Source organism: Sinocyclocheilus rhinocerous, unplaced genomic scaffold (genome assembly GCF_001515625.1).
Source record: "Sinocyclocheilus rhinocerous isolate Xijiao unplaced genomic scaffold, SAMN03320098_v1.1 scaffold464, whole genome shotgun sequence".
Taxonomy (NCBI): Eukaryota; Metazoa; Chordata; class Actinopteri; order Cypriniformes; family Cyprinidae; genus Sinocyclocheilus; species Sinocyclocheilus rhinocerous.
Window position 1 is genome coordinate 139,579 of NW_015627918.1, and position 18,938 is coordinate 158,516.

An 18,938-nucleotide genomic window follows, 5' to 3' on the forward strand; every position below is an offset into this window, starting at 1 on the left:
GTGCTGTGTGTACATTAATGAGGAAAAAAAATTAACTTAAATGATTTTAGCAAATGGCTGCAATATAACAAAGAGTGAAAAATTTAAGGGGGTCTGAATACTTTCCGTACCCACTGTATATATATATATTATTTTACTCTCTCTCTCTCTATATATATATATGTAGAGTAAAATAACTATCATACTATCAACATATATCTTTAATGTTTAATGAGCTAATTTTATTTAATTGTGTGTGTGTGTGTGTGTGTGTGTGTGTATATATATATATATATATAAGCGATTATAATTTATGCAAATATAAATAAATATATTATCAGCTGTTTTTACATTTTTTTTTAGTGAGAGTACACAATTGTAAAAAGATATATATTTATATATGAGTGTGTGTGTGTGTGTACAATGCAAAAGTTTTGTTATTTAATATTACATTTAAAAGTAATTTAGTAATAAATAGTAATTTAATAAATGTAACATTTTATGTTTATTTATTTATTTATTTATTTAGTGTGTGTGTTATTTTTATTTAAAATAGAGTCAATAATTAAACAGAAATAAAATAGCTTTTTTATAAGTAATTTTTATATGTAATTTTACAATTTTCAATACATGTAAATAATATGTATATTTATTTACTTTACTTTTTGTATTAGTATTTAATCAAATAATAAATCATGGCACATCAAGTGAAAATTTACCAGAATAATGGTCTGATCTGATTTGGCTGACTGTGTGTGAAACCAGCCCAATCTTGTAGCACTGATCAGAAAATTACGTACAATGAGTAAACTTAATCATATAAATATGCTTTGCAAAAAATCCCTTCTTGTTGAGTTCTTTTTGAATTGCAATTCTGTAAATTCCTTTTCTTGTTGTTCCAGCTCCAGTTCAGCACTTCACTTCAGCTCACATCTCATGTTTTGAAAGGAAAACTCAGAATTTAGCTCAACCCTGTGACCTTTTTAAACTCTATCTGTAAGAGTAAGACACACATCAGCTGACAAAACACGCTGTTAGTATATAAGAGCAGAATCTGTACTGACGAATGTCGCATCCGATGCTGTCAGACGGAGACACGTGAGACACACAGCTGCCGGCGCAGGGTTTGCTGCAACCAGCTACAGGTGAGACAGCAGGACAAGTCAGTCGCCGGCTGTCGTTTATCCACAGAGACGTTTAGTGTCAGTTCACACAGAGTTCAGGAGGTTTTTTTTTTGTGAGTGTGTGTCTGAGTGAGTAAGAGATAAACGTGTCCTTTCGGCCCCGGACAACATCTATTATTCTCCAGCAGCCTTCTGTATGAAGAACTAACAATGATTCAGCATTCAGTGCTGAACATCAAAGCTTGTGAAACATCTCCACCTCTGTGCACAAGCGTTTGGTCTGCATCTGTATGCACCTGGGTCACGCAAACACACTCTGCATCATCCTCATCAGTATGTGCGTCTCGCCGCCTCTCTCCATTTCTCTCTCTCTCTCTCAATGCTAATAGGAGCCGCTTGCCGCATTGTCCTCAAATGCTGGTCTGAAGCTCTGTACGTGAGGTGAGAATCTCCAGGGATCTCACCATGAGGGAATATCACACTAGCAATCTCTCTTATGATGCGCCTTTCATATGCAACTTTCACCGCTTGTAATTTGGATGTGCGATGTTCAGCTCGGATATTTAAATGGCGTAGTGCTGCAAAAACCCAAGTGCATTCATTTGGACCAGAAAATGCAATTTGACAAGCAAAAGACTAAAGACTGTTGGTTTAGACAGTGTGTGCAATGTTTTTTAATTAATGGATGAGACCAGGGGTCCCCGACCTGTCAGATGAAGCCCTATTACTTTTATACATCACCAGTGTTTAGTAACTTGCATAGTTTTTTACCCAAAGTAACTATTCAGAAGCATGGTTTGCAAATTTGTTTACATGACATTTATGAATATAATTAGAGCTAAATGGAATGATACACAGAAGGATTTTTAGAAAGGAAAATTCAAAAGAGAAAAAAAGAATTAGCGAGAATCAATAAATTATGAATAATTTACTGCCATTGTGTAACTGTAGTCTGATTACACTCATTTTGAAATCTAATATATACTCTAATTACAAGTAATTAATTTTTTGTACTTAAGATATCTAATGTTATTGACCAATAATAGCTGCATTAGATTTCTTTTGGTACCACATTAGCAAATTGCATATTTAATTTCACATTTCTATTACCTTTGACATCATCTTATGCTCGCATAATTAATCTTTCAAAACATTTTTGATTTTTATTTATCATTTAATAATGCTATTGAAAGTAATTTTAGCAAACTGTAAAAGAAATATATATATATAGAAGAAAAAAATAAGAATATCTGTTTGTCCTGTATATTATAAGAAGATTATGATGCCTTTTATTTAGTGTTTTATTTTATTTATTTAGACAAAATTACATAAATAATAAACATTTTATTTAGACAAATAAGTATATTTTAATATTGGCCATTTATTGGTTATTGCATAAAACATGGCTTATTTTATCTTATTAGCCAGAATTTTAATATCTCTAATAAAATATACAGCACATGATTTAGATAATTTGCCATCCTTTGACGCTCACTTCAAGTTAATTTTTTTTAACATTTAATTTTTTTATTAATGTTATTAGAAGTATCTTTAGCAAATCTAAATATAAAAATATGGATAAGAAAAATAATAAGAGTATATGTTTGCCACACTGTACATTATTATGTTGTTAATTTGTTACATAATTGTTATTATGTTGTTTTATGTTATGTTGTTAATTTGATTATAGTTTTTTGTTTTATTTTATTTACTTAGACAGATCTGCACATTTTATTTAGACAAAATAGTATTTTTTTTTTTAGTGTCGGCATTAATCAGTTACTTGAAAACACATAAGAGTTAAGAATACACAAACAGGTCACCTGACCTTGGGCAGACTATAAGACCCTGTGTAATGGGATACTGATCATCTAAGCAAAGGTGGGACAGCATTTCACTAAGCTCACACACATCTGCTTCCTTATTAGTCTGTGCAAAACTTCCTCAAGGACCTTCATCGGGACGGTCTTTTGGGTGTTTCTCACCCGCACACATGCAAACCCTCACACAAAAAAGATTTAGAAAAAAATGTGATTATTGGAATATTGTCAAGATGATAATGACTAATTGACTAAAGCAGGTCCTTTATGGTTCTCAGGATCACAGCAGGATTGTTTGTCACGCAGAACTGAATAGATAATGGCTGATATAATGAAATTATTAATATTTAGAAATATATATATATAGAAGAAAAAAATAAGAATATCTGTTTGTCATACTGTATATTATAAGATTATGATGCCTACATTCACTTTTATTTAGTGTTATATTTTATTTATTTAGACAAAATTACATAAATAATAAACATTTTATTTAGACAAATAAGTATAAAAAAAATATCTAGAAGAAAAAAATAAGAATATCTGTTTGTCATACTGTATATTATAAGATTATGATGCCTTTTATTTAGTGTTTTATTTTATTTATTTAGACAAAATTACATAAATAATAAACATTTTATTTAGACAAATAAGTATATTTTAATATTGGCCATTTATTGGTTATTGCATAAAACATGGCTTATTTTATCTTATTAGCCAGAATTTTAATATCTCTAATAAAAATATACAGCACATGATTTAGATAATTTGCCATCCTTTGACGCTCACTTCAAGTTAATTTTTTTTAACATTTAATTTTTTTATTAATGTTATTAGAAGTATCTTTAGCAAATCTAAATATAAAAATATGGATAAGAAAAATAATAAGAGTATATGTTTGCCACACTGTACATTATTATGTTGTTAATTTGTTACATAATTGTTATTATGTTGTTTTATGTTATGTTGTTAATTTGATTATAGTTTTTTATTTTATTTTATTTACTTAGACAGATCTGCACATTTTATTTAGACAAAATAGTATTTTTTTTAAAATATTGGCCATTTATTGGTTACCGTCATAAAGCTGGTTAATTTGGTAACACTTTACAGTAATGTCCCATTAGTTAATTGCATTTACATTACATTACAACATTACTTATTTCCTGACTCATCTGCCATATTTGATTTATTTTTTTTCTGCACAAGTCGTTTTTGAGCAGCCTTGATGCTGTGCACAGCATGCTCTGTATTTGCTCAGCTCACTAACAGAGCTACTGTGTGAAATTTGTGTAAAGCGATTCCAGCGGCTCTGGTCTCGTGGCAGTACAGTATGTGAAGTTTAGAAAGCAGGAGATCTTCAGTGAAGGTCAAACTCAGCGATCATCTCGATCTGATCTTCCTCCTCTAATCCTGCTTTTTTTTTTTAAATATTGGCCATTTATTGGTTACCGTCATAAAGCTGGTTAATTTGGTAACACTTTACAGTAATGTCCCATTAGTTAATTGCATTTACATTACATTACAACATTACTTATTTCCTGACTCATCTGCCATATTTGATTAATTTTTTTTCTGCACAAGTCGTTTTTGAGCAGCCTTGATGCTGTGCACAGCATGCTCTGTATTTATTCAGCTCACTAACAGAGCTACTGTGTGAAATTTGTGTAAAGCGATTCCAGCGGCTCTGGTCTCGTGGCAGTACAGTATGTGAAGTTTAGAAAGCAGGAGATCTTCAGTGAAGGTCAAACTCAGCGATCATCTCGATCTGATCTTCCTCCTCTAATCCTGCTTTCTGGCCTTCCCTGTGATGATCCGTGTCTCCGTTCGCCTCCTCGCTCTCATTCATGCTGTTGCTATTGGAAATGCAGAGCTTCAGGCTCTAAATGAGCGCTGCGGTCTGACAGCAGTGCCGGTTTAATCAGGTATTCTACTGGAAACGCCGTCGCTGTGACAACTCTGTCAGTGTAGCGGATGCTTGATAAAGCCTCGGAGCATCTCTGGGTGTCTCGCCCTGAGAAAACGCTCGCAAAGCCAACAGACAGATCCTACTGCCCTGCGCAGATTGAGCCGTGTAGTTACTCACATACTCTGAGTGTTGTCCTTTTTCACATGTGTGTGTCTGACGAGATCTTTTTCACACACCCACCTTTTTTCTCAATGCTAAAGATAAAACTAATTTTCACGTGTCTTCTGGGAGAGAGTAGAAGACATTTGCTTACAACAAAAAAGTTTTTTCCTAAATATCCTTAGCAAAAAATAAAACCGAAACAAATGTGTTAATTGTTGACGTGCAAGTATTTTGACTGCAGATTTTGATCTGAGCAGAGTTTGAGACAATGTTGAGATCTCCTCTGAAACGCTAGTTGAGACTAGGGTTTTTTCTCAGGACAAACCTCTAAGACATAGGACACTTCCACAAAGTCTCCATTTGATCTCATTAATGTCTAAGAGAAACTATTGAGATATTAAGGAGTCATGAGTTCTCAGCTATGTCTCAAGTTCAACTCATAGTTTTTCATTACTATGCTTAGGAAAAGTCCAAATAGAAGCAAATGTGTTCGTTCTTGACATGTAAAGTATTTTGCCTGCAGACTTTGGCACATCTGAGCATAGTTTGAGACATTGTTGAGATCTCTTCTGAAACTGTAGTTGAGACTAGGATGTTTTTCTCAGGAGAGAAATCTGAGAAGTTGGACACTTCCGGAAAAGTCTCAATTTGCTCTCCATTTGATCCTATTGATGTCTAAGAAAAACTATTGAGATATTAAAGAGTCATGATGGAGTGCTCACTTATGTCTCAACTCATGTTTGTTTCTAAACATCCTTATAGGAAAATTCAAAACAGAAGCAAATGTGTTCATTCTTGACATTTAAAGTATTTTGCCTGCAGGCTTTGGCACATCTGAGCAGAGTTTGAGACATTGTTGAGATCTCTTCTGAAACTGTAGTTGAGAGTAAGGTGTTTTTCTCCAGAGAAACATCTGTGAAGTTGGGCACTTCTGGAAAAGTCTCCATTTGCTCTCCATTTGATCTCACTAATGTCTAAGAGAAACTATTGATTGAGATATTAAAAAGTCATGATGGAGTTCTCAGTTATGTCTCAACTCATGTTTTTTCATTACTATGCTTAGGAAAAGTCAAAACAGAATCCAATGTTTTATTGTTGACATGCAAAGGATTTTGACTGCAGACTTTGACACATCTGAGCAGAGTTTGAGACATTGTGGAGACCTCTTCTGAAACTCTAGTTGAGACTTGGGTGTTTTTTTTCAGGAGAAACATCTAAGAAGTAGTTCAAAGTCTGCATTTGATCTCATTGATGTCTAAGAGAAATTAAGGAGTCATGATGGAGTTCTCACTTATGTCTCAACTCAATGTTTTTCTCCTAAATATTCTTAGTCTGCAGACTCAAATGAGTCAATAGTTCTTAATTATGTCTTACTTAAGTTTTGACTTTCTCATGTTTCTCCTTTAATTCCCTTTCTCCATTAAGAGAAGTAAAAACAATCAATTGTTGACATAGCGTAAGGGTATAGAGGTATAAATGAATGAGAATTTGATGAGAAATATTTGAGTTCATATTGAGATCCCTTACTTTTGATTACAGAATTTGGGACCTTGGCAAATCTGAGCATAATTTGAGACGTTATTGAGAACTCTATTGAGAGTCTTTCTCTACTTCAGAAAAGTCTCCCACTCTCCATTTAATCTCACTGATGTATAGGAGACACTATTGAGATATTAAAGAGATCTTATTTGAGATGTTAAAGAGACATTTTTATGAAACATACATACTGTAACTACCCAGAAGATATTGCTCAGATGTTGCTCTTTTGTAGCGCTGGAGAGATATTGGAGTTCTTAATAATGTCTTATTTAAGTCTCAACTTTATCTCACATGTTTCTCCTTTAATTTCTTAATAATCAATCAATTGTTGACATCCAGCATAAGTATAGAGGTATAAATGAACGAGAATTTGATGAGAAATGTTTGAGTTCATATTGAGATCTCTTGATTACAGATTTGGGGATCTTGGCAAATCTGAGCACAATTTGAGACGTTATTGAGAACTCTTCTGATTACTAGAGTCTTTCTCTACTTCAGAAAAATTCTCTCACTCTCCATTTAATCTCACTGATGTATAGGAGACACTATTGAGATGTTAAAGAGATCTTATTTGAGATGTTAAAGAGACATTTTTATGAAACATACATACTGTAACTACCCAGAAGATATTGCTCAGATGTTGCTCTTTTGTAGCGCTGGAGAGATATTGGAGTTCTTAATAATGTCTTATTTAAGTCTCAACTTTATCTCACATGTTTCTCCTTTAATTTCTTAATAATCAATCAATTGTTGACATCCAGCATAAGTATAGAGGTATAAATGAATGAGAATTTGATGAGAAATGTTTGAGTTCATATTGAGATCTCTTGATTACAGATTTTGGGATCTTGGCAAATCTGAGCACAATTTGAGACGTTATTGAGAACTCTTCTGCTTACTAGAGTCTTTCTCTACTTCAGAAAAATTCGCTCACTCTTCATTTAATCTCACTGATGTATAGGAGACACTATTGAGATGTTAAAGAGATCTCTTTGTGTGAGACAAATATAATCTGAAGAACTACCAGAAGAAAATGTTATTGCTCAGATGTTGCTCTTTTGTAGCTCATGAGACATAATGGAGTTCTTAATTATATGTCTTATTTAAGTTTTAACTTTATCTCACATGTTTCTCCTTTAATTCCTTAAGAGAAAAATCAATCAATTATTGAGATCCAGTAAGTGTAAATGAATCAGAATTTGATGAGAAATGTTTGAATTCATGGTAAGATCTCTGACTTTTGATTATGGATTTAGGGATCTAGGCAAATCTGAGCACAGTTTGAGACATTATTGAGAATTCCTCTGATTACTGTTTTAATTTGAATCTTTTCTTAGTCTTTCTGTACTTCAGATGTCTTTTACTCTCCATTTAACCTCATTGACATTTAAGAGACGCTACTGAGATAATAAAGAGATCTCATTTGTGATTTATCTGTCCTGCGTGTCAGAGAACCATTTGCCTGCTGCAAGAGATGAATACGGCCACTTCTGCATCGTATGGTGCGAGTTATTATGCCTCTTCCACAGACGTCAAAGCGTTATGAATGAATTTCTGGAGAGCAGGGCGCTAAGTTGCCATTAGCTCCTGGATGAACCCGATGCTGAGATTCTGCGCTTCTTTCACGACTCTAAATAAACTGAACTTCTGCAATCATCACGGGTGGCTTCAAGAATGACAGACTGGAAATGGGATTTTGCTGGAGAGCAGAGGAATCTCTAAATGGGGAAGGCAGGAGGGATATTTGGCCATTTACCCCATAAAGATTTCATTTGACAACCCTTCAAACTCCACCCACTGCTGCAGTATCTGTGTGAGCGTGTGTGTGTGTGGGTTAGTGAGTAAATCAGGTGTCAATCTGGCTTGTTATAGTCTAGTTTGGTGCCTTGAGTGGGTCTTCCAGGTAGAGAACACCTACACGACAAACTTTCATGTGTGGGCGAGTGTGAATTAGACAGCTGTAAGGTGCCATGGGCCAGTCACCCAATTCATGACAGCAAACGAATGAATATCAGTGGAAATGGTGAAAATATATTCCCACATTTATTCCCAGATGGTGCGATTTTCGTTCGGAGCAAAACACAGCTTGTCGCAAATAATGTGCCTCAAGACAGACAGAATATTGATGTCTTTTGTCTTTAGTGAATGTGATTCGGAGTGTGTTTGGTAATGTGTGTTTTGACTGGCGCTGAGATTGGATGCTTTTGATTTGTCATCTGCTCATGAGCCTTATTCACATGAGACTGATTTTTCTCGGACAAATTTGATTTTCACAGATGCACTTTGTGATTTAATTCTCATCTGAATCAAACACTTTTTTTGTGTTTTTCTCACGCAATCTCTGTGAAAGTGCAAATTACCAGTTTTCTGCTCTTTGAGAAATCTAATCTCATCCAGATAGGAATGACCGTGGTTGCAGTATATTATTTTTTAATGAACCGGAGGAAATATTTACAGCAATTATTTGATCTGATTTAAAAGAGTTAAGAGCTTTTACCCAAAATTGGATTAAAAATGCAAAATAACTTTGTGAGATTATGGACACCAGTCGCTGAACTGAAATACTATAGAGTGAGGTCATGTCAGGGTTATTTTAGTTAACTACAACTAAAACTAAATCCATTAAAAAAATTGTTACTTGAAAATAAATAATTTTATTTTCCTTGCATTTGGAATGAAAACAAAATTTTCCTTGCGTTTTCCAATTATAAATGTGATTTTATTTTTATCTATTTTTTCAGTCATTATTTAACCAGACTGCTAATAGATAAAATATGTTTTTATTAAATATTTTTTTAATTAAAAACGATTAAATATTTTAATTCTAAAATATTTTACATTTTAAAATTATAACTGTGATTTTTGTGACACTTAAAAAATATATTTTTAAATTAAAAATTAAAAATATTTTAATTATAAAATATTTTAGAATTAATAATTATTAAATATTTTAAAACTATTTGAACAGACAAAATATAATCATTTTTAAAAAATGAAATCTTTTATTTTAAAAAATTATAAAATATAGTTTTTTCTTGATAATTTTTTTTTTTAAATAAAGCATTGTACAGTATATGCTGCGCATTATACAGTATAATAATTATTAAATATTTTAAAACTATTTGAACAGACAAAATATAATCATTTTTTAAAAATGAAATCTTTTATTTAAAAAAATTATAAAATATAGTTTTTTCTTGATAATTTTTTTTTTTAAATAAGGCATTGTACAGTATATGCTGCGCATTATACAGTAACTAGTAAGTGTTCCGTTTTGAAAATAACCACACATTATTTTTAAAGAAATTGCAGGTATTGTGCAGTCTTATATATCCCAAAGCATGAAACATGATTATCAGAAATGTTATGCTGTTCTGCTGCAAGTGAAGTAGAACCTTCAAAATTTCTAAAATTGTCCCAATTTGTTGGTGTTTGCTGACGAAGCAGGACTCGGCGTAGCGTGGCGCTAAAATAAGCCCCTGACCCTGTGACATCAGTTCCTTTCAGCGTTTTCTTCTGCTCATATTGCCGTTAGTGCCCGCAGAGAATGTGGTCATGAATAATTTAGAGGTCCTTCACAAGGGGGCCTCAAACTGGGTCTTTCTTAGAGACGAGACTGATGGACCTTGACGGAGGCATTCTGGAATTGTAGAATATTTTGCATTTCTTATATTTGTTTCTTAAAATGCAGTAATGCAGTGAACATTCTTATGATGATGTATGGTTCTCTATGATGTCATAGTTGTGTCTCAGTGTGAACGTGGAAAAACAAGCCTGTCTGTTTGCTGACGTTGTTGTGTAGGATTCAATCCCTCTGCAGAATATATTCCCATTAGACACCAACTAGTTAAAATACAGATTACCCCTGGTGTTAGATACTGTAACTACACCTTTATGCCGCCTAAAAGCATCCTTCTTCATTGATGGCCATTAAAAGATACAGTAGCTGTGTAGGTTTTTTTTCCCCCCCAAGAAAACTCTAAAAGTATAGTATTTAAATATAATAAATCTGAAAATGTATTTATTTATTTTCTTTCCAGCTCAGGTGATTGACTGACCAATTAAGTGCCATTTTAATGCATTTCCAATTATAAATGTAATTTATTATTGCATTTTTTTGCAACTCGTATAGTAAATTATATAAGCAGGTGTTTAGACTAAGAATAAAGAAAAGCAACTAGACTAACAAAAATATATGAATCCTGCCCACTGCTATGGCTTGCAAATCATATTTTAATACAGTGTTTTGTTAAAATATTGTGTACTGTTATTGTTAGATAATTAAAAATTAAGATAATTTATAAAAATATGAAATTAATAAATATTTAATTGTAGCATTTATCTAATAATTTATTTACAGCTCAGGTGGTTGACTAATCCAATTAAATGCTAATTTAATATAAAAATAAATTATGGTATTACCATTTAGCCTAAAAGTCAATATTTTGCATTTTGACTGTTTTTTATTGTCTTTTAGTGTTCTTTTAGTTTAAATTATGTCTTGTATTTTAAAAACACTGTGTTTTTTTCTTCTTCTTGTAATCGCATCAAAACACTGACTGTCAATAGGCAGACAATAACGTTTATTTTCATTATTTTAGGTATTGCATGAATGAAACATACAGGTGCATCTTAATAAATTAGAATGTCGTGGAAAAGTTCATTTATTTCAGTAATTCAACTCAAATTGTGAAACTCGTGTATTAAATAAATTCAATGCACACAGACTGAAGTAGTTTAAGTCTTTGTTTCTTTTAATTGTGATGATTTTGGCTCACATTTAACAAAAACCCACCAATTCACTATCTCAACAAATTAGAATACTTCATAATACCAATAAAAAACATTTTTAAGTGAATTGTTATGAACTATTAAATGAACTAAAACAAAAACAAAAAAAAATTAATTACTTGAAATAAGATAAACATTAACTGAAATAAAACAAGGCAACAATTAGAAGCAAACAATAATTAAACTAAAACAAAAATAATAATTATAAAATAAATAATGACAAAAAGGACACTACTAAAAAAACACACACACAAAAATGACTACAATGTTAAATGAAATTCAAATTCAAACACAAAATATAAAAATAAAAACTAATTTAAAAATGATAAAAACTAAAATAGTATCTATATGATATTAAAGGGGTCATATGATGTGATTTCAATTGTTCCTTTCTCTTTGGAGTGTTACAAGCTCTTGGTGCATAAAGAAGATCTGTAAAGTTGCAAACACTAAAGTCTCAAAACCAAAGAGATATTCTTTATAAAAGTTAAGAGTTAACCACACCCTTTAGCAGCACTTTGTATTACTGTTATTGCAAATCCCCTAATGACTGTGATCGGTGAGTTGTAATATATCTGGAGAGAGCTAACCATATGCATTCCCATTTATTTCAATGGCAGTTGCTTGGCTGGCGAATGCAGTGCTGGAAGTATTGGAGCACCTTAAACTAGCATGGCTTTCATTTTCAATACCGTTGTGTGCGAAATATTCAGCTCTGAGCAAAACCAACTGGCTTATGAAATAAAGGTCCCATCTTTATTGCATTGTTTCTTTTTGGTGACAAGAGTAATTGATCAAACCCAGAATTAAAATCGCTGTATTCAGGGACAGCGAGGCTCTCCATTCGCTTACATTCGATTTGAGCGAGCGGATCGTATCAGTTTGTTTATTGAATCTGCTGCTGAATTCATTTGGTTCAGACCTCGGCACAATAAAACCCAAATTATATCCCTGAGGGAAAGGTTTTAGGGATATTTAATCAGGACAGGATCAGAATTAATTTCGGGTGACTCCCGGGAAGCTTTGCCTGAACTCAATTTGAGTGTTTCTCAGACCTTGAAATGATTGTGAATGGAGAATCGCTATTAGACAAACATTTAGTCCGGAAGATTGTTCAGTCCTGTTTGGTTTAGGAAGGTTTATCTTAGACTGAATCTGAAATAGCTTCACTTTTGCTCATATTTAGAATCTGAATAAACTCCTGACCCTAATTATTTGTGCTATAGATCATCAAGTCTTTGAGGAGAGTAACTATTACTTGCATTTGTTCACAAAAAACACATTGAGCTTTGCTTTGTGTGGGTGAAACACTTAACAATGCAAACACTGAGCGTTTAGTCAGTCATTAGTCTCTTGATTGTGGTATTATATTCGGGCTAATTATCTGTGAAGATTAATTGCATCCTCTTGAGCTGCTTAAAAATGAATGTGAAGGAATATGGAGGTTCTGATTTGAGCTGTCTGTCGTCTGCTTTCAGAATGACACAAAGCGCTGGGAGGATTTCGCTGTATTCGTGGAGCGCTCCAGAACGTCCGTCCCGTCTCACGTGATGCTGAGCATGTAAAGATCCGGACTGAGGTAAGAAGACTTTTATTAAAGTGGTTCTCAACTGGTTTTTGCTAAAGGGCTCAGATTTTACAGCTATAGTGCTGAATGAACATACATACTGTACATACTTAACATACATAAATGATTGTTAATTAAAATACATAATTTTTTAAATATTGGTTATTTATTATAGATTTATATTAGAATTTTTCATTATATATTTATTATAAAAACACTGAACTGTTGTGTTTGTAGTTTTTAAAATTATTGTTAAATTAATAAAAATGATTATTTCAAATAGATTATTGTTTAAATCTTATGTATTTATAATAATTCTAAATATTTATTATAAAAACATTGTATATACTATTAATGAAATGTATTATTTGTAGCTTAAATTTATTTAAAATATTATTCATATTGTTTATTTATTATATGTATACACAATATAAATATATATTTATATATAATAATTAATATATATTATACAAATTATTGAATGTATTATTGAAATGTATTATTTGTAGTTTAAATATATTAATTATTTATGATTAAATTAAATTTATTAATCAAAATGATTGTTAATTAAAATCAGTTATTGTTTAAAATAGTTATATATTTATATGATCATTGAAATTTATTATTTGTGGCTATCGAAGTGTAGTATTTAATTAAAATGTATAAATGAATAAAAAAATTTAAATATTGTTTATACATATACAATTTATTTATATTATATATTTATAATAATTTCATATTTATTATCATTATAAAGGCAATAATTAAACTTAAACTTCATGTAATATAGGCTGAGTCCTATTTTCTTATACCGTCTATTTATTAATATTAGCTACTTAATTTTTAATATAATTACTATAACCAACAACTAAAGATATGAGTAATTTCATTATTCAAAATAAGTCCTATTTTCTTATACCGTCTATTTATTAATATTAGCTACTTAATTTTTAATATAATTACTATAACCAACAACTAAAGATATGAGAATGGTTTTCTCCTCCCTTAAAAAAAGTTGATATTTAAATTTATTGTGCAGTCCTTAAAATGCATGATTTCATGCTTAGAGGAATTTTATTATTTGCAGTTTGCCCCCCCATGCTGTCTGTGACCCATCATTTTGGCTTTGCAACACACCAGTTGAGAACTGCTGTTTTCCAGCACGCTGCGGTGGAGACTGTGCTCGCCTTTGAACACCAGCATTGTGCCTTTGCCATTTGTTATTGTTCACCTTCACAGCGCAGTGGCCTTGATTGTGCTGATCTGCTGCATTCGTAATATACTTCAGAATGGGAAGATCAAGTTTGTGCTCTGGCAGTCTTGTTCAATCAGTAACGAAATGAGGTCTTTGTCTAGCACCCTGTCAGATGAGTCTTTCTGCTCAAATTTGGACTAGAAACAGCAAATCTGTGGTGGTTTATGCATGCATGCCATGACGAGTCCATGTGATTACGATGCTCCGAACTCAGACTTTGTTGTCGAAAAGATAAATGACTGCTGGTGGACTATAAATGAATTCATCTACAGAACGTCCCCTAACCGCAGCCACGTGCACGTAGGCAACATAGGCAACAAAAGCCAATTTGATTTAACCTCCAAAGAGCTCCGTGACATGCTCATTTTTTTCTAGGTGATTCTATAGCATTGGTGAGATTGAATGAGGGGCCCCTGGGGGCCGGTCTTGTATATGAAGAGTCAAACATGGAGATTTGTGTGCAGATTGATGGGCTGCCTGCCAATAGTTCATCAGCAGGCTGTACGCTCAGCCGCTCACTCCGGCTCAGATTTATGATGTCATAATGCCGATGAGTGACCTCCAGTAAGGCAAAACCGCTGCAGTTTCATCACTTTGATGGGAGCGGCATCTTTAACTTCGCCAATAACTTTTAGACGGGCGATCCATCCGAAACTACAACTTCACAGGATTTGTGTTGGATTGCACGCTGTGTGCTCGTACTGTGAGATGACTATAAGTAAGCTATTGTTAGGTTGACTACCTTACAAATCTATCTATCTATCTATCTATCTATCTATCTATCTATCTCAACAATAGAAATGTGCCAGATTTAGCCAATGGCTAATTTCTTTAAACCACCTTAAATCTAATAAACATGGTCTAAAAGCCGCAAGCTGCCTATTTTGTTTTCATAGAGTCTATAAAGGACAAAAGACACTCTTCAGACCCAGGTGAGAATGGCTTGCTGTAATTTATACATGACAAAATCATGATATACAACTCGAAAAAAAGTAAGGACTCTTACAGAGTCTTTCTGTAGGTTCAGCGTAATGACCTGAACTGAAGACACTTCGTCTGATTAGTCACAATAACGTGTGGCACTTCTGGAGGAGGAGCTTCTGTCACATATTTAAATCATTTGCGTATGATACTGGCATTTTTGATCAAATTGTGATCGTGCTATTTGTTAATTAGTATGTTAGCACTTTTGATGGAAAATCCACAACAGCTAATTTAACCTGGATTTTCCTTTAAAAAAATATATGCATTTTCTGCTGATCTCCATGGAATCCCATCATACCTGAACACACTTACTTACAGCAGAGACAAATTAACGTCAGCGGCATGCTGCAAAACAAAAGCTAAAAGCGAGAATGAGCTACAGTAGATCACAGATTTATGCACTGAATTCTTTTAGAAATGTTGTGTCAGTGTTTGTGGTTGTATTCAATTTAAAAGATTTTAATTTGTTCGGGCTGAACATCAAGTCTTTTATCTTTGAAGTTCTCGTAAAAAAACATGTCAAAATAGATTTTTATGTTTCTGAAGAAAATGTGAGTGTAGTTCATGTCACAATTAGTGTTTGTCAAATTTTTGTCAAATTCTTGTTTTCTATGCAGTTGCTAGGGTGTTTTAGCATGTTCTGTGGTTGCTAGGTGTTCGGTGTGGTTTGTAGTGTATTGTAATGCATTGTTGCAATGTTCTGTGTGTGTTTTTAGTGCATTGCTATGCAATTGCTCGGGTATACTGAGTGATTTTTAGTTTGTTGCTATGTGGTTCCTGGAGTGTCATAGTGTTTAAACACATTTTCTATGCAGTTGCTAAGATATTAATATTATACAGTTGCTAGGATGTTCTGATTGTTATTTTAACATGTTGCTATGCAGTTTCTAGGGTGTTATGACTGTTTAAGCACATTTTTATGAGGTTGCTAAGATGTTAATTTCTATACAGGTGCTAAGGTGTTCTGGTTTTTTTAGTGTGTTGCTATGCAATTCCTAGGGTGTTGTTAGTCTTTATACACATTTGTTACATGGTTGCTAAGATATTCATTTCTATAGAGTTGCTAGGGTGTTCTGGCGTGTTTTTTGTGCATTGCTGTGCAGTTTCTAGGGTAATATGACTGTTTAACCGCATTGTTAATGTGGTTGCTAAGATATTTATTTCTATACAGTTGCTAGGGTGTTCTGGGTGTTTTGTGTTGCTATGCAGTTTCTAGGGTACTATGACTGTTTAACCGCATCGTTTATGTGGGGTTGCTAAGATGTTAATTTTTATACAGTTGCTATGGTGTTCTGGGTGTTTTTATGTGTTGCTATGCAGTTGCTAGGGTGTTCTGGGTGTTTTTAGTGTGTTGTTATGCAGTTTCTAGGGCACTATGACTGTTTAACCGCATTGTTAATGTGGTTGCTAAGATATTCATTTCTGTACAGTTGCTAGGGTGTTCTGGGTGTTTTTAGTGTGTTTCTATGCAGTTTCTAGGGTACTATGACTGTTTAACCGCATAGTTTATGTGGTTGCTAAGATGTTCATTTCTATACAGTTGCTAGGGTGTTCTGGGTGTTTTCTTAGTGTGTTGCTATGCAGTTTCTAGGGTATTATGACTGTTTAACCTCATTGTTTATGTGGTTGCTAAGATGTTCATCTATATACAGTTGCTAGGGTGTTCTGGGTGTTTTTTTTTTGTGTGTGTGTGTGTTGCTATGTGATTCCTAGGGTGTTAGGGGTGCTTATGCACATTTTTTATGTGGTTGCTAAGACGTTAATTTCTATGCAGTTGCTAGGGTGTTCTAGGTGTTTTTAGTGTGTTGCTGTGCAGTTTCTAGGGTGTTCTGAGCCATATGTCTTGTATGATGGAGTCCTCGCATCCCTGTGATCTTCTGGTCTCTTGTTATGGCTCAGGTTCCTCCTGCTAGGGTGTTCTGGGTGTTTTCTTAGTGTGTTGCTATGCAGTTTCTAGGGTATTATGACTGTTTAACCTCATTGTTTATGTGGTTGCTAAGATGTTCATTTATATACAGTTGCTAGGGTGTTCTGGGTGGTTTTTTTTTGTGTGTGTGTGTGTGTTGCTATGTGATTCCTAGGGTGTTAGGGGTGCTTATGCACATTTTTTATGTGGCTGCTAAGACGTTAATTTCTATGCAGTTGCTAGGGTGTTCTAGGTGTTTTTAGTGTGTTGCTGTGCAGTTTCTAGGGTGTTCTGAGCCATATGTCTTGTATGATGGAGTCCTCGCATCCCTGTGATCTTCTGGTCTCTTGTTATGGCTCAGGTTCCTCCTTCAGTGGTCATCTGTGGGATTTCTTCACCTGTTTTCTGGTCCAGCAGGTGAAAATGCTGCGTTTGATTACTTGGTAAAGTAACAGCGCATTCTCCTCAACAACACGTATGATTTGAGGGATCATTCATGTCTGTAGAGCCAGTGGTGTGCGGGACAGGTTATGTTTTAGCAAACACCACTTATCTCTGTATCCAGCCGTGTGTATGTGTTGGACAGAAACAGTGTGACTGGTATTATGGGATGTCATTGTAAGTGTGGATGTCCTCTGTACTTCATCCTCGGGCAAAATGATTCAGCAGCTTCGCATAAGAAATTATGAAGCTGCTGAAATGATTCAGCAGCTTCGCATAATGACAGCAGATTAACACCGCATGCTTGCGTTCAGCAGAATCACCACATAAACACACACATTAGCGTTTGACTGTGTTTGAATAGCTCTTGTTAGAGGACATGACTGAGGATCTTAGCGTTTTCAAAGAACATGCTCTTTAACATTTCTTTAGACGTTGTCAATACTGGATCGATCGACCTCCCACACGGTGCACAGGATTGCAGATTAATTCCTGCAGTTTTTTTTTGTCTGAGATTATTACAAAGGAGTATTGCTTGCACATCTCTCTTTCACTCTCATTCTGTTTAGTGTGTACAGTATGTTTTTTTTGTGTTTTTTTTAGATATTCTGTAAATGCAGATATAGACCGAGGTCTTAACATGTCACATAACATTAAAATTTCCTCTCTGAGTCACCCTCATTTTGCTCATGTTTATGTCAGAGGAAAAACAAACCGAAAGGGATGCTGGGAGGTGTGAACACTAGCATGAATTTATCATTTATTTTTATATTTTATGAAGAAATTATAAACCTTACTCAGCACCGCAATGCAAGCATGCTGAGGGTGGACAGTTGTTGCTATGCAGTTGCTAATTGTTCTGGGTGGTTGTCAGGCCGTTGCTAGGTGGTTGGTTTTTAAATTTGAGATTTACATTTATGTCATTCCGAATTGAACTAATAATGACTTAAAAATTCCAGTTCACTTCCTGAATGTGATTTGAGGTAGCAAACAGAATGTAGAATTGCAATTTAATGAAATAAAATTAAAAGAAATGGAAATTTAAAGAAAAGCACGTTACTAATATTTCACACACAAAAAACTGGCATTCCAAACTTTGATTTTTGAAATGGATGGATAAAACGAACAAATGAATGAACGAATGATAGAAGGAACAAACAAACGAACGAACAATAGACAGAAAGAACGATAGAATGATAGATAGAATGATAGAATGATAGATAGAACGATAGATAGATAGATAGATAGATAGAAAAAGCTTATTTTTACTTCCATTCAGTGGTTTACAAATTATAAATGAACTGATTTAAACTAACATTTAAAAAAGTCAGACATTAGTGAGAAGCGTCTGTCAATAACCTAAATGTACATGTATGTATGCTAAAATGGGAGTTTGTGTGTGAGTGAGTGTGTGTGTGTGTGTGTGTGTGTGTGTGTGTGTGAGTGTGTGTGTGTGAGGAA

The 18,938-nt window shown here is 33.6% G+C and overlaps 1 protein-coding gene across 1 annotated transcript in view; it reads left to right on the forward strand.

The window, feature by feature from the left end:
• The window catches only part of LOC107737053 (disks large-associated protein 4-like), a 163,577-nt gene that overhangs the window by 33,888 nt on the left and 110,751 nt on the right, over positions 1 to 18,938 (forward strand). The window contains exon 2 of the mRNA XM_016548457.1: positions 12,803 to 12,903. The gene's annotated coding sequence lies outside the window, so the exon portion shown is untranslated. The remainder of the gene's footprint in view (positions 1 to 12,802; positions 12,904 to 18,938) is intronic.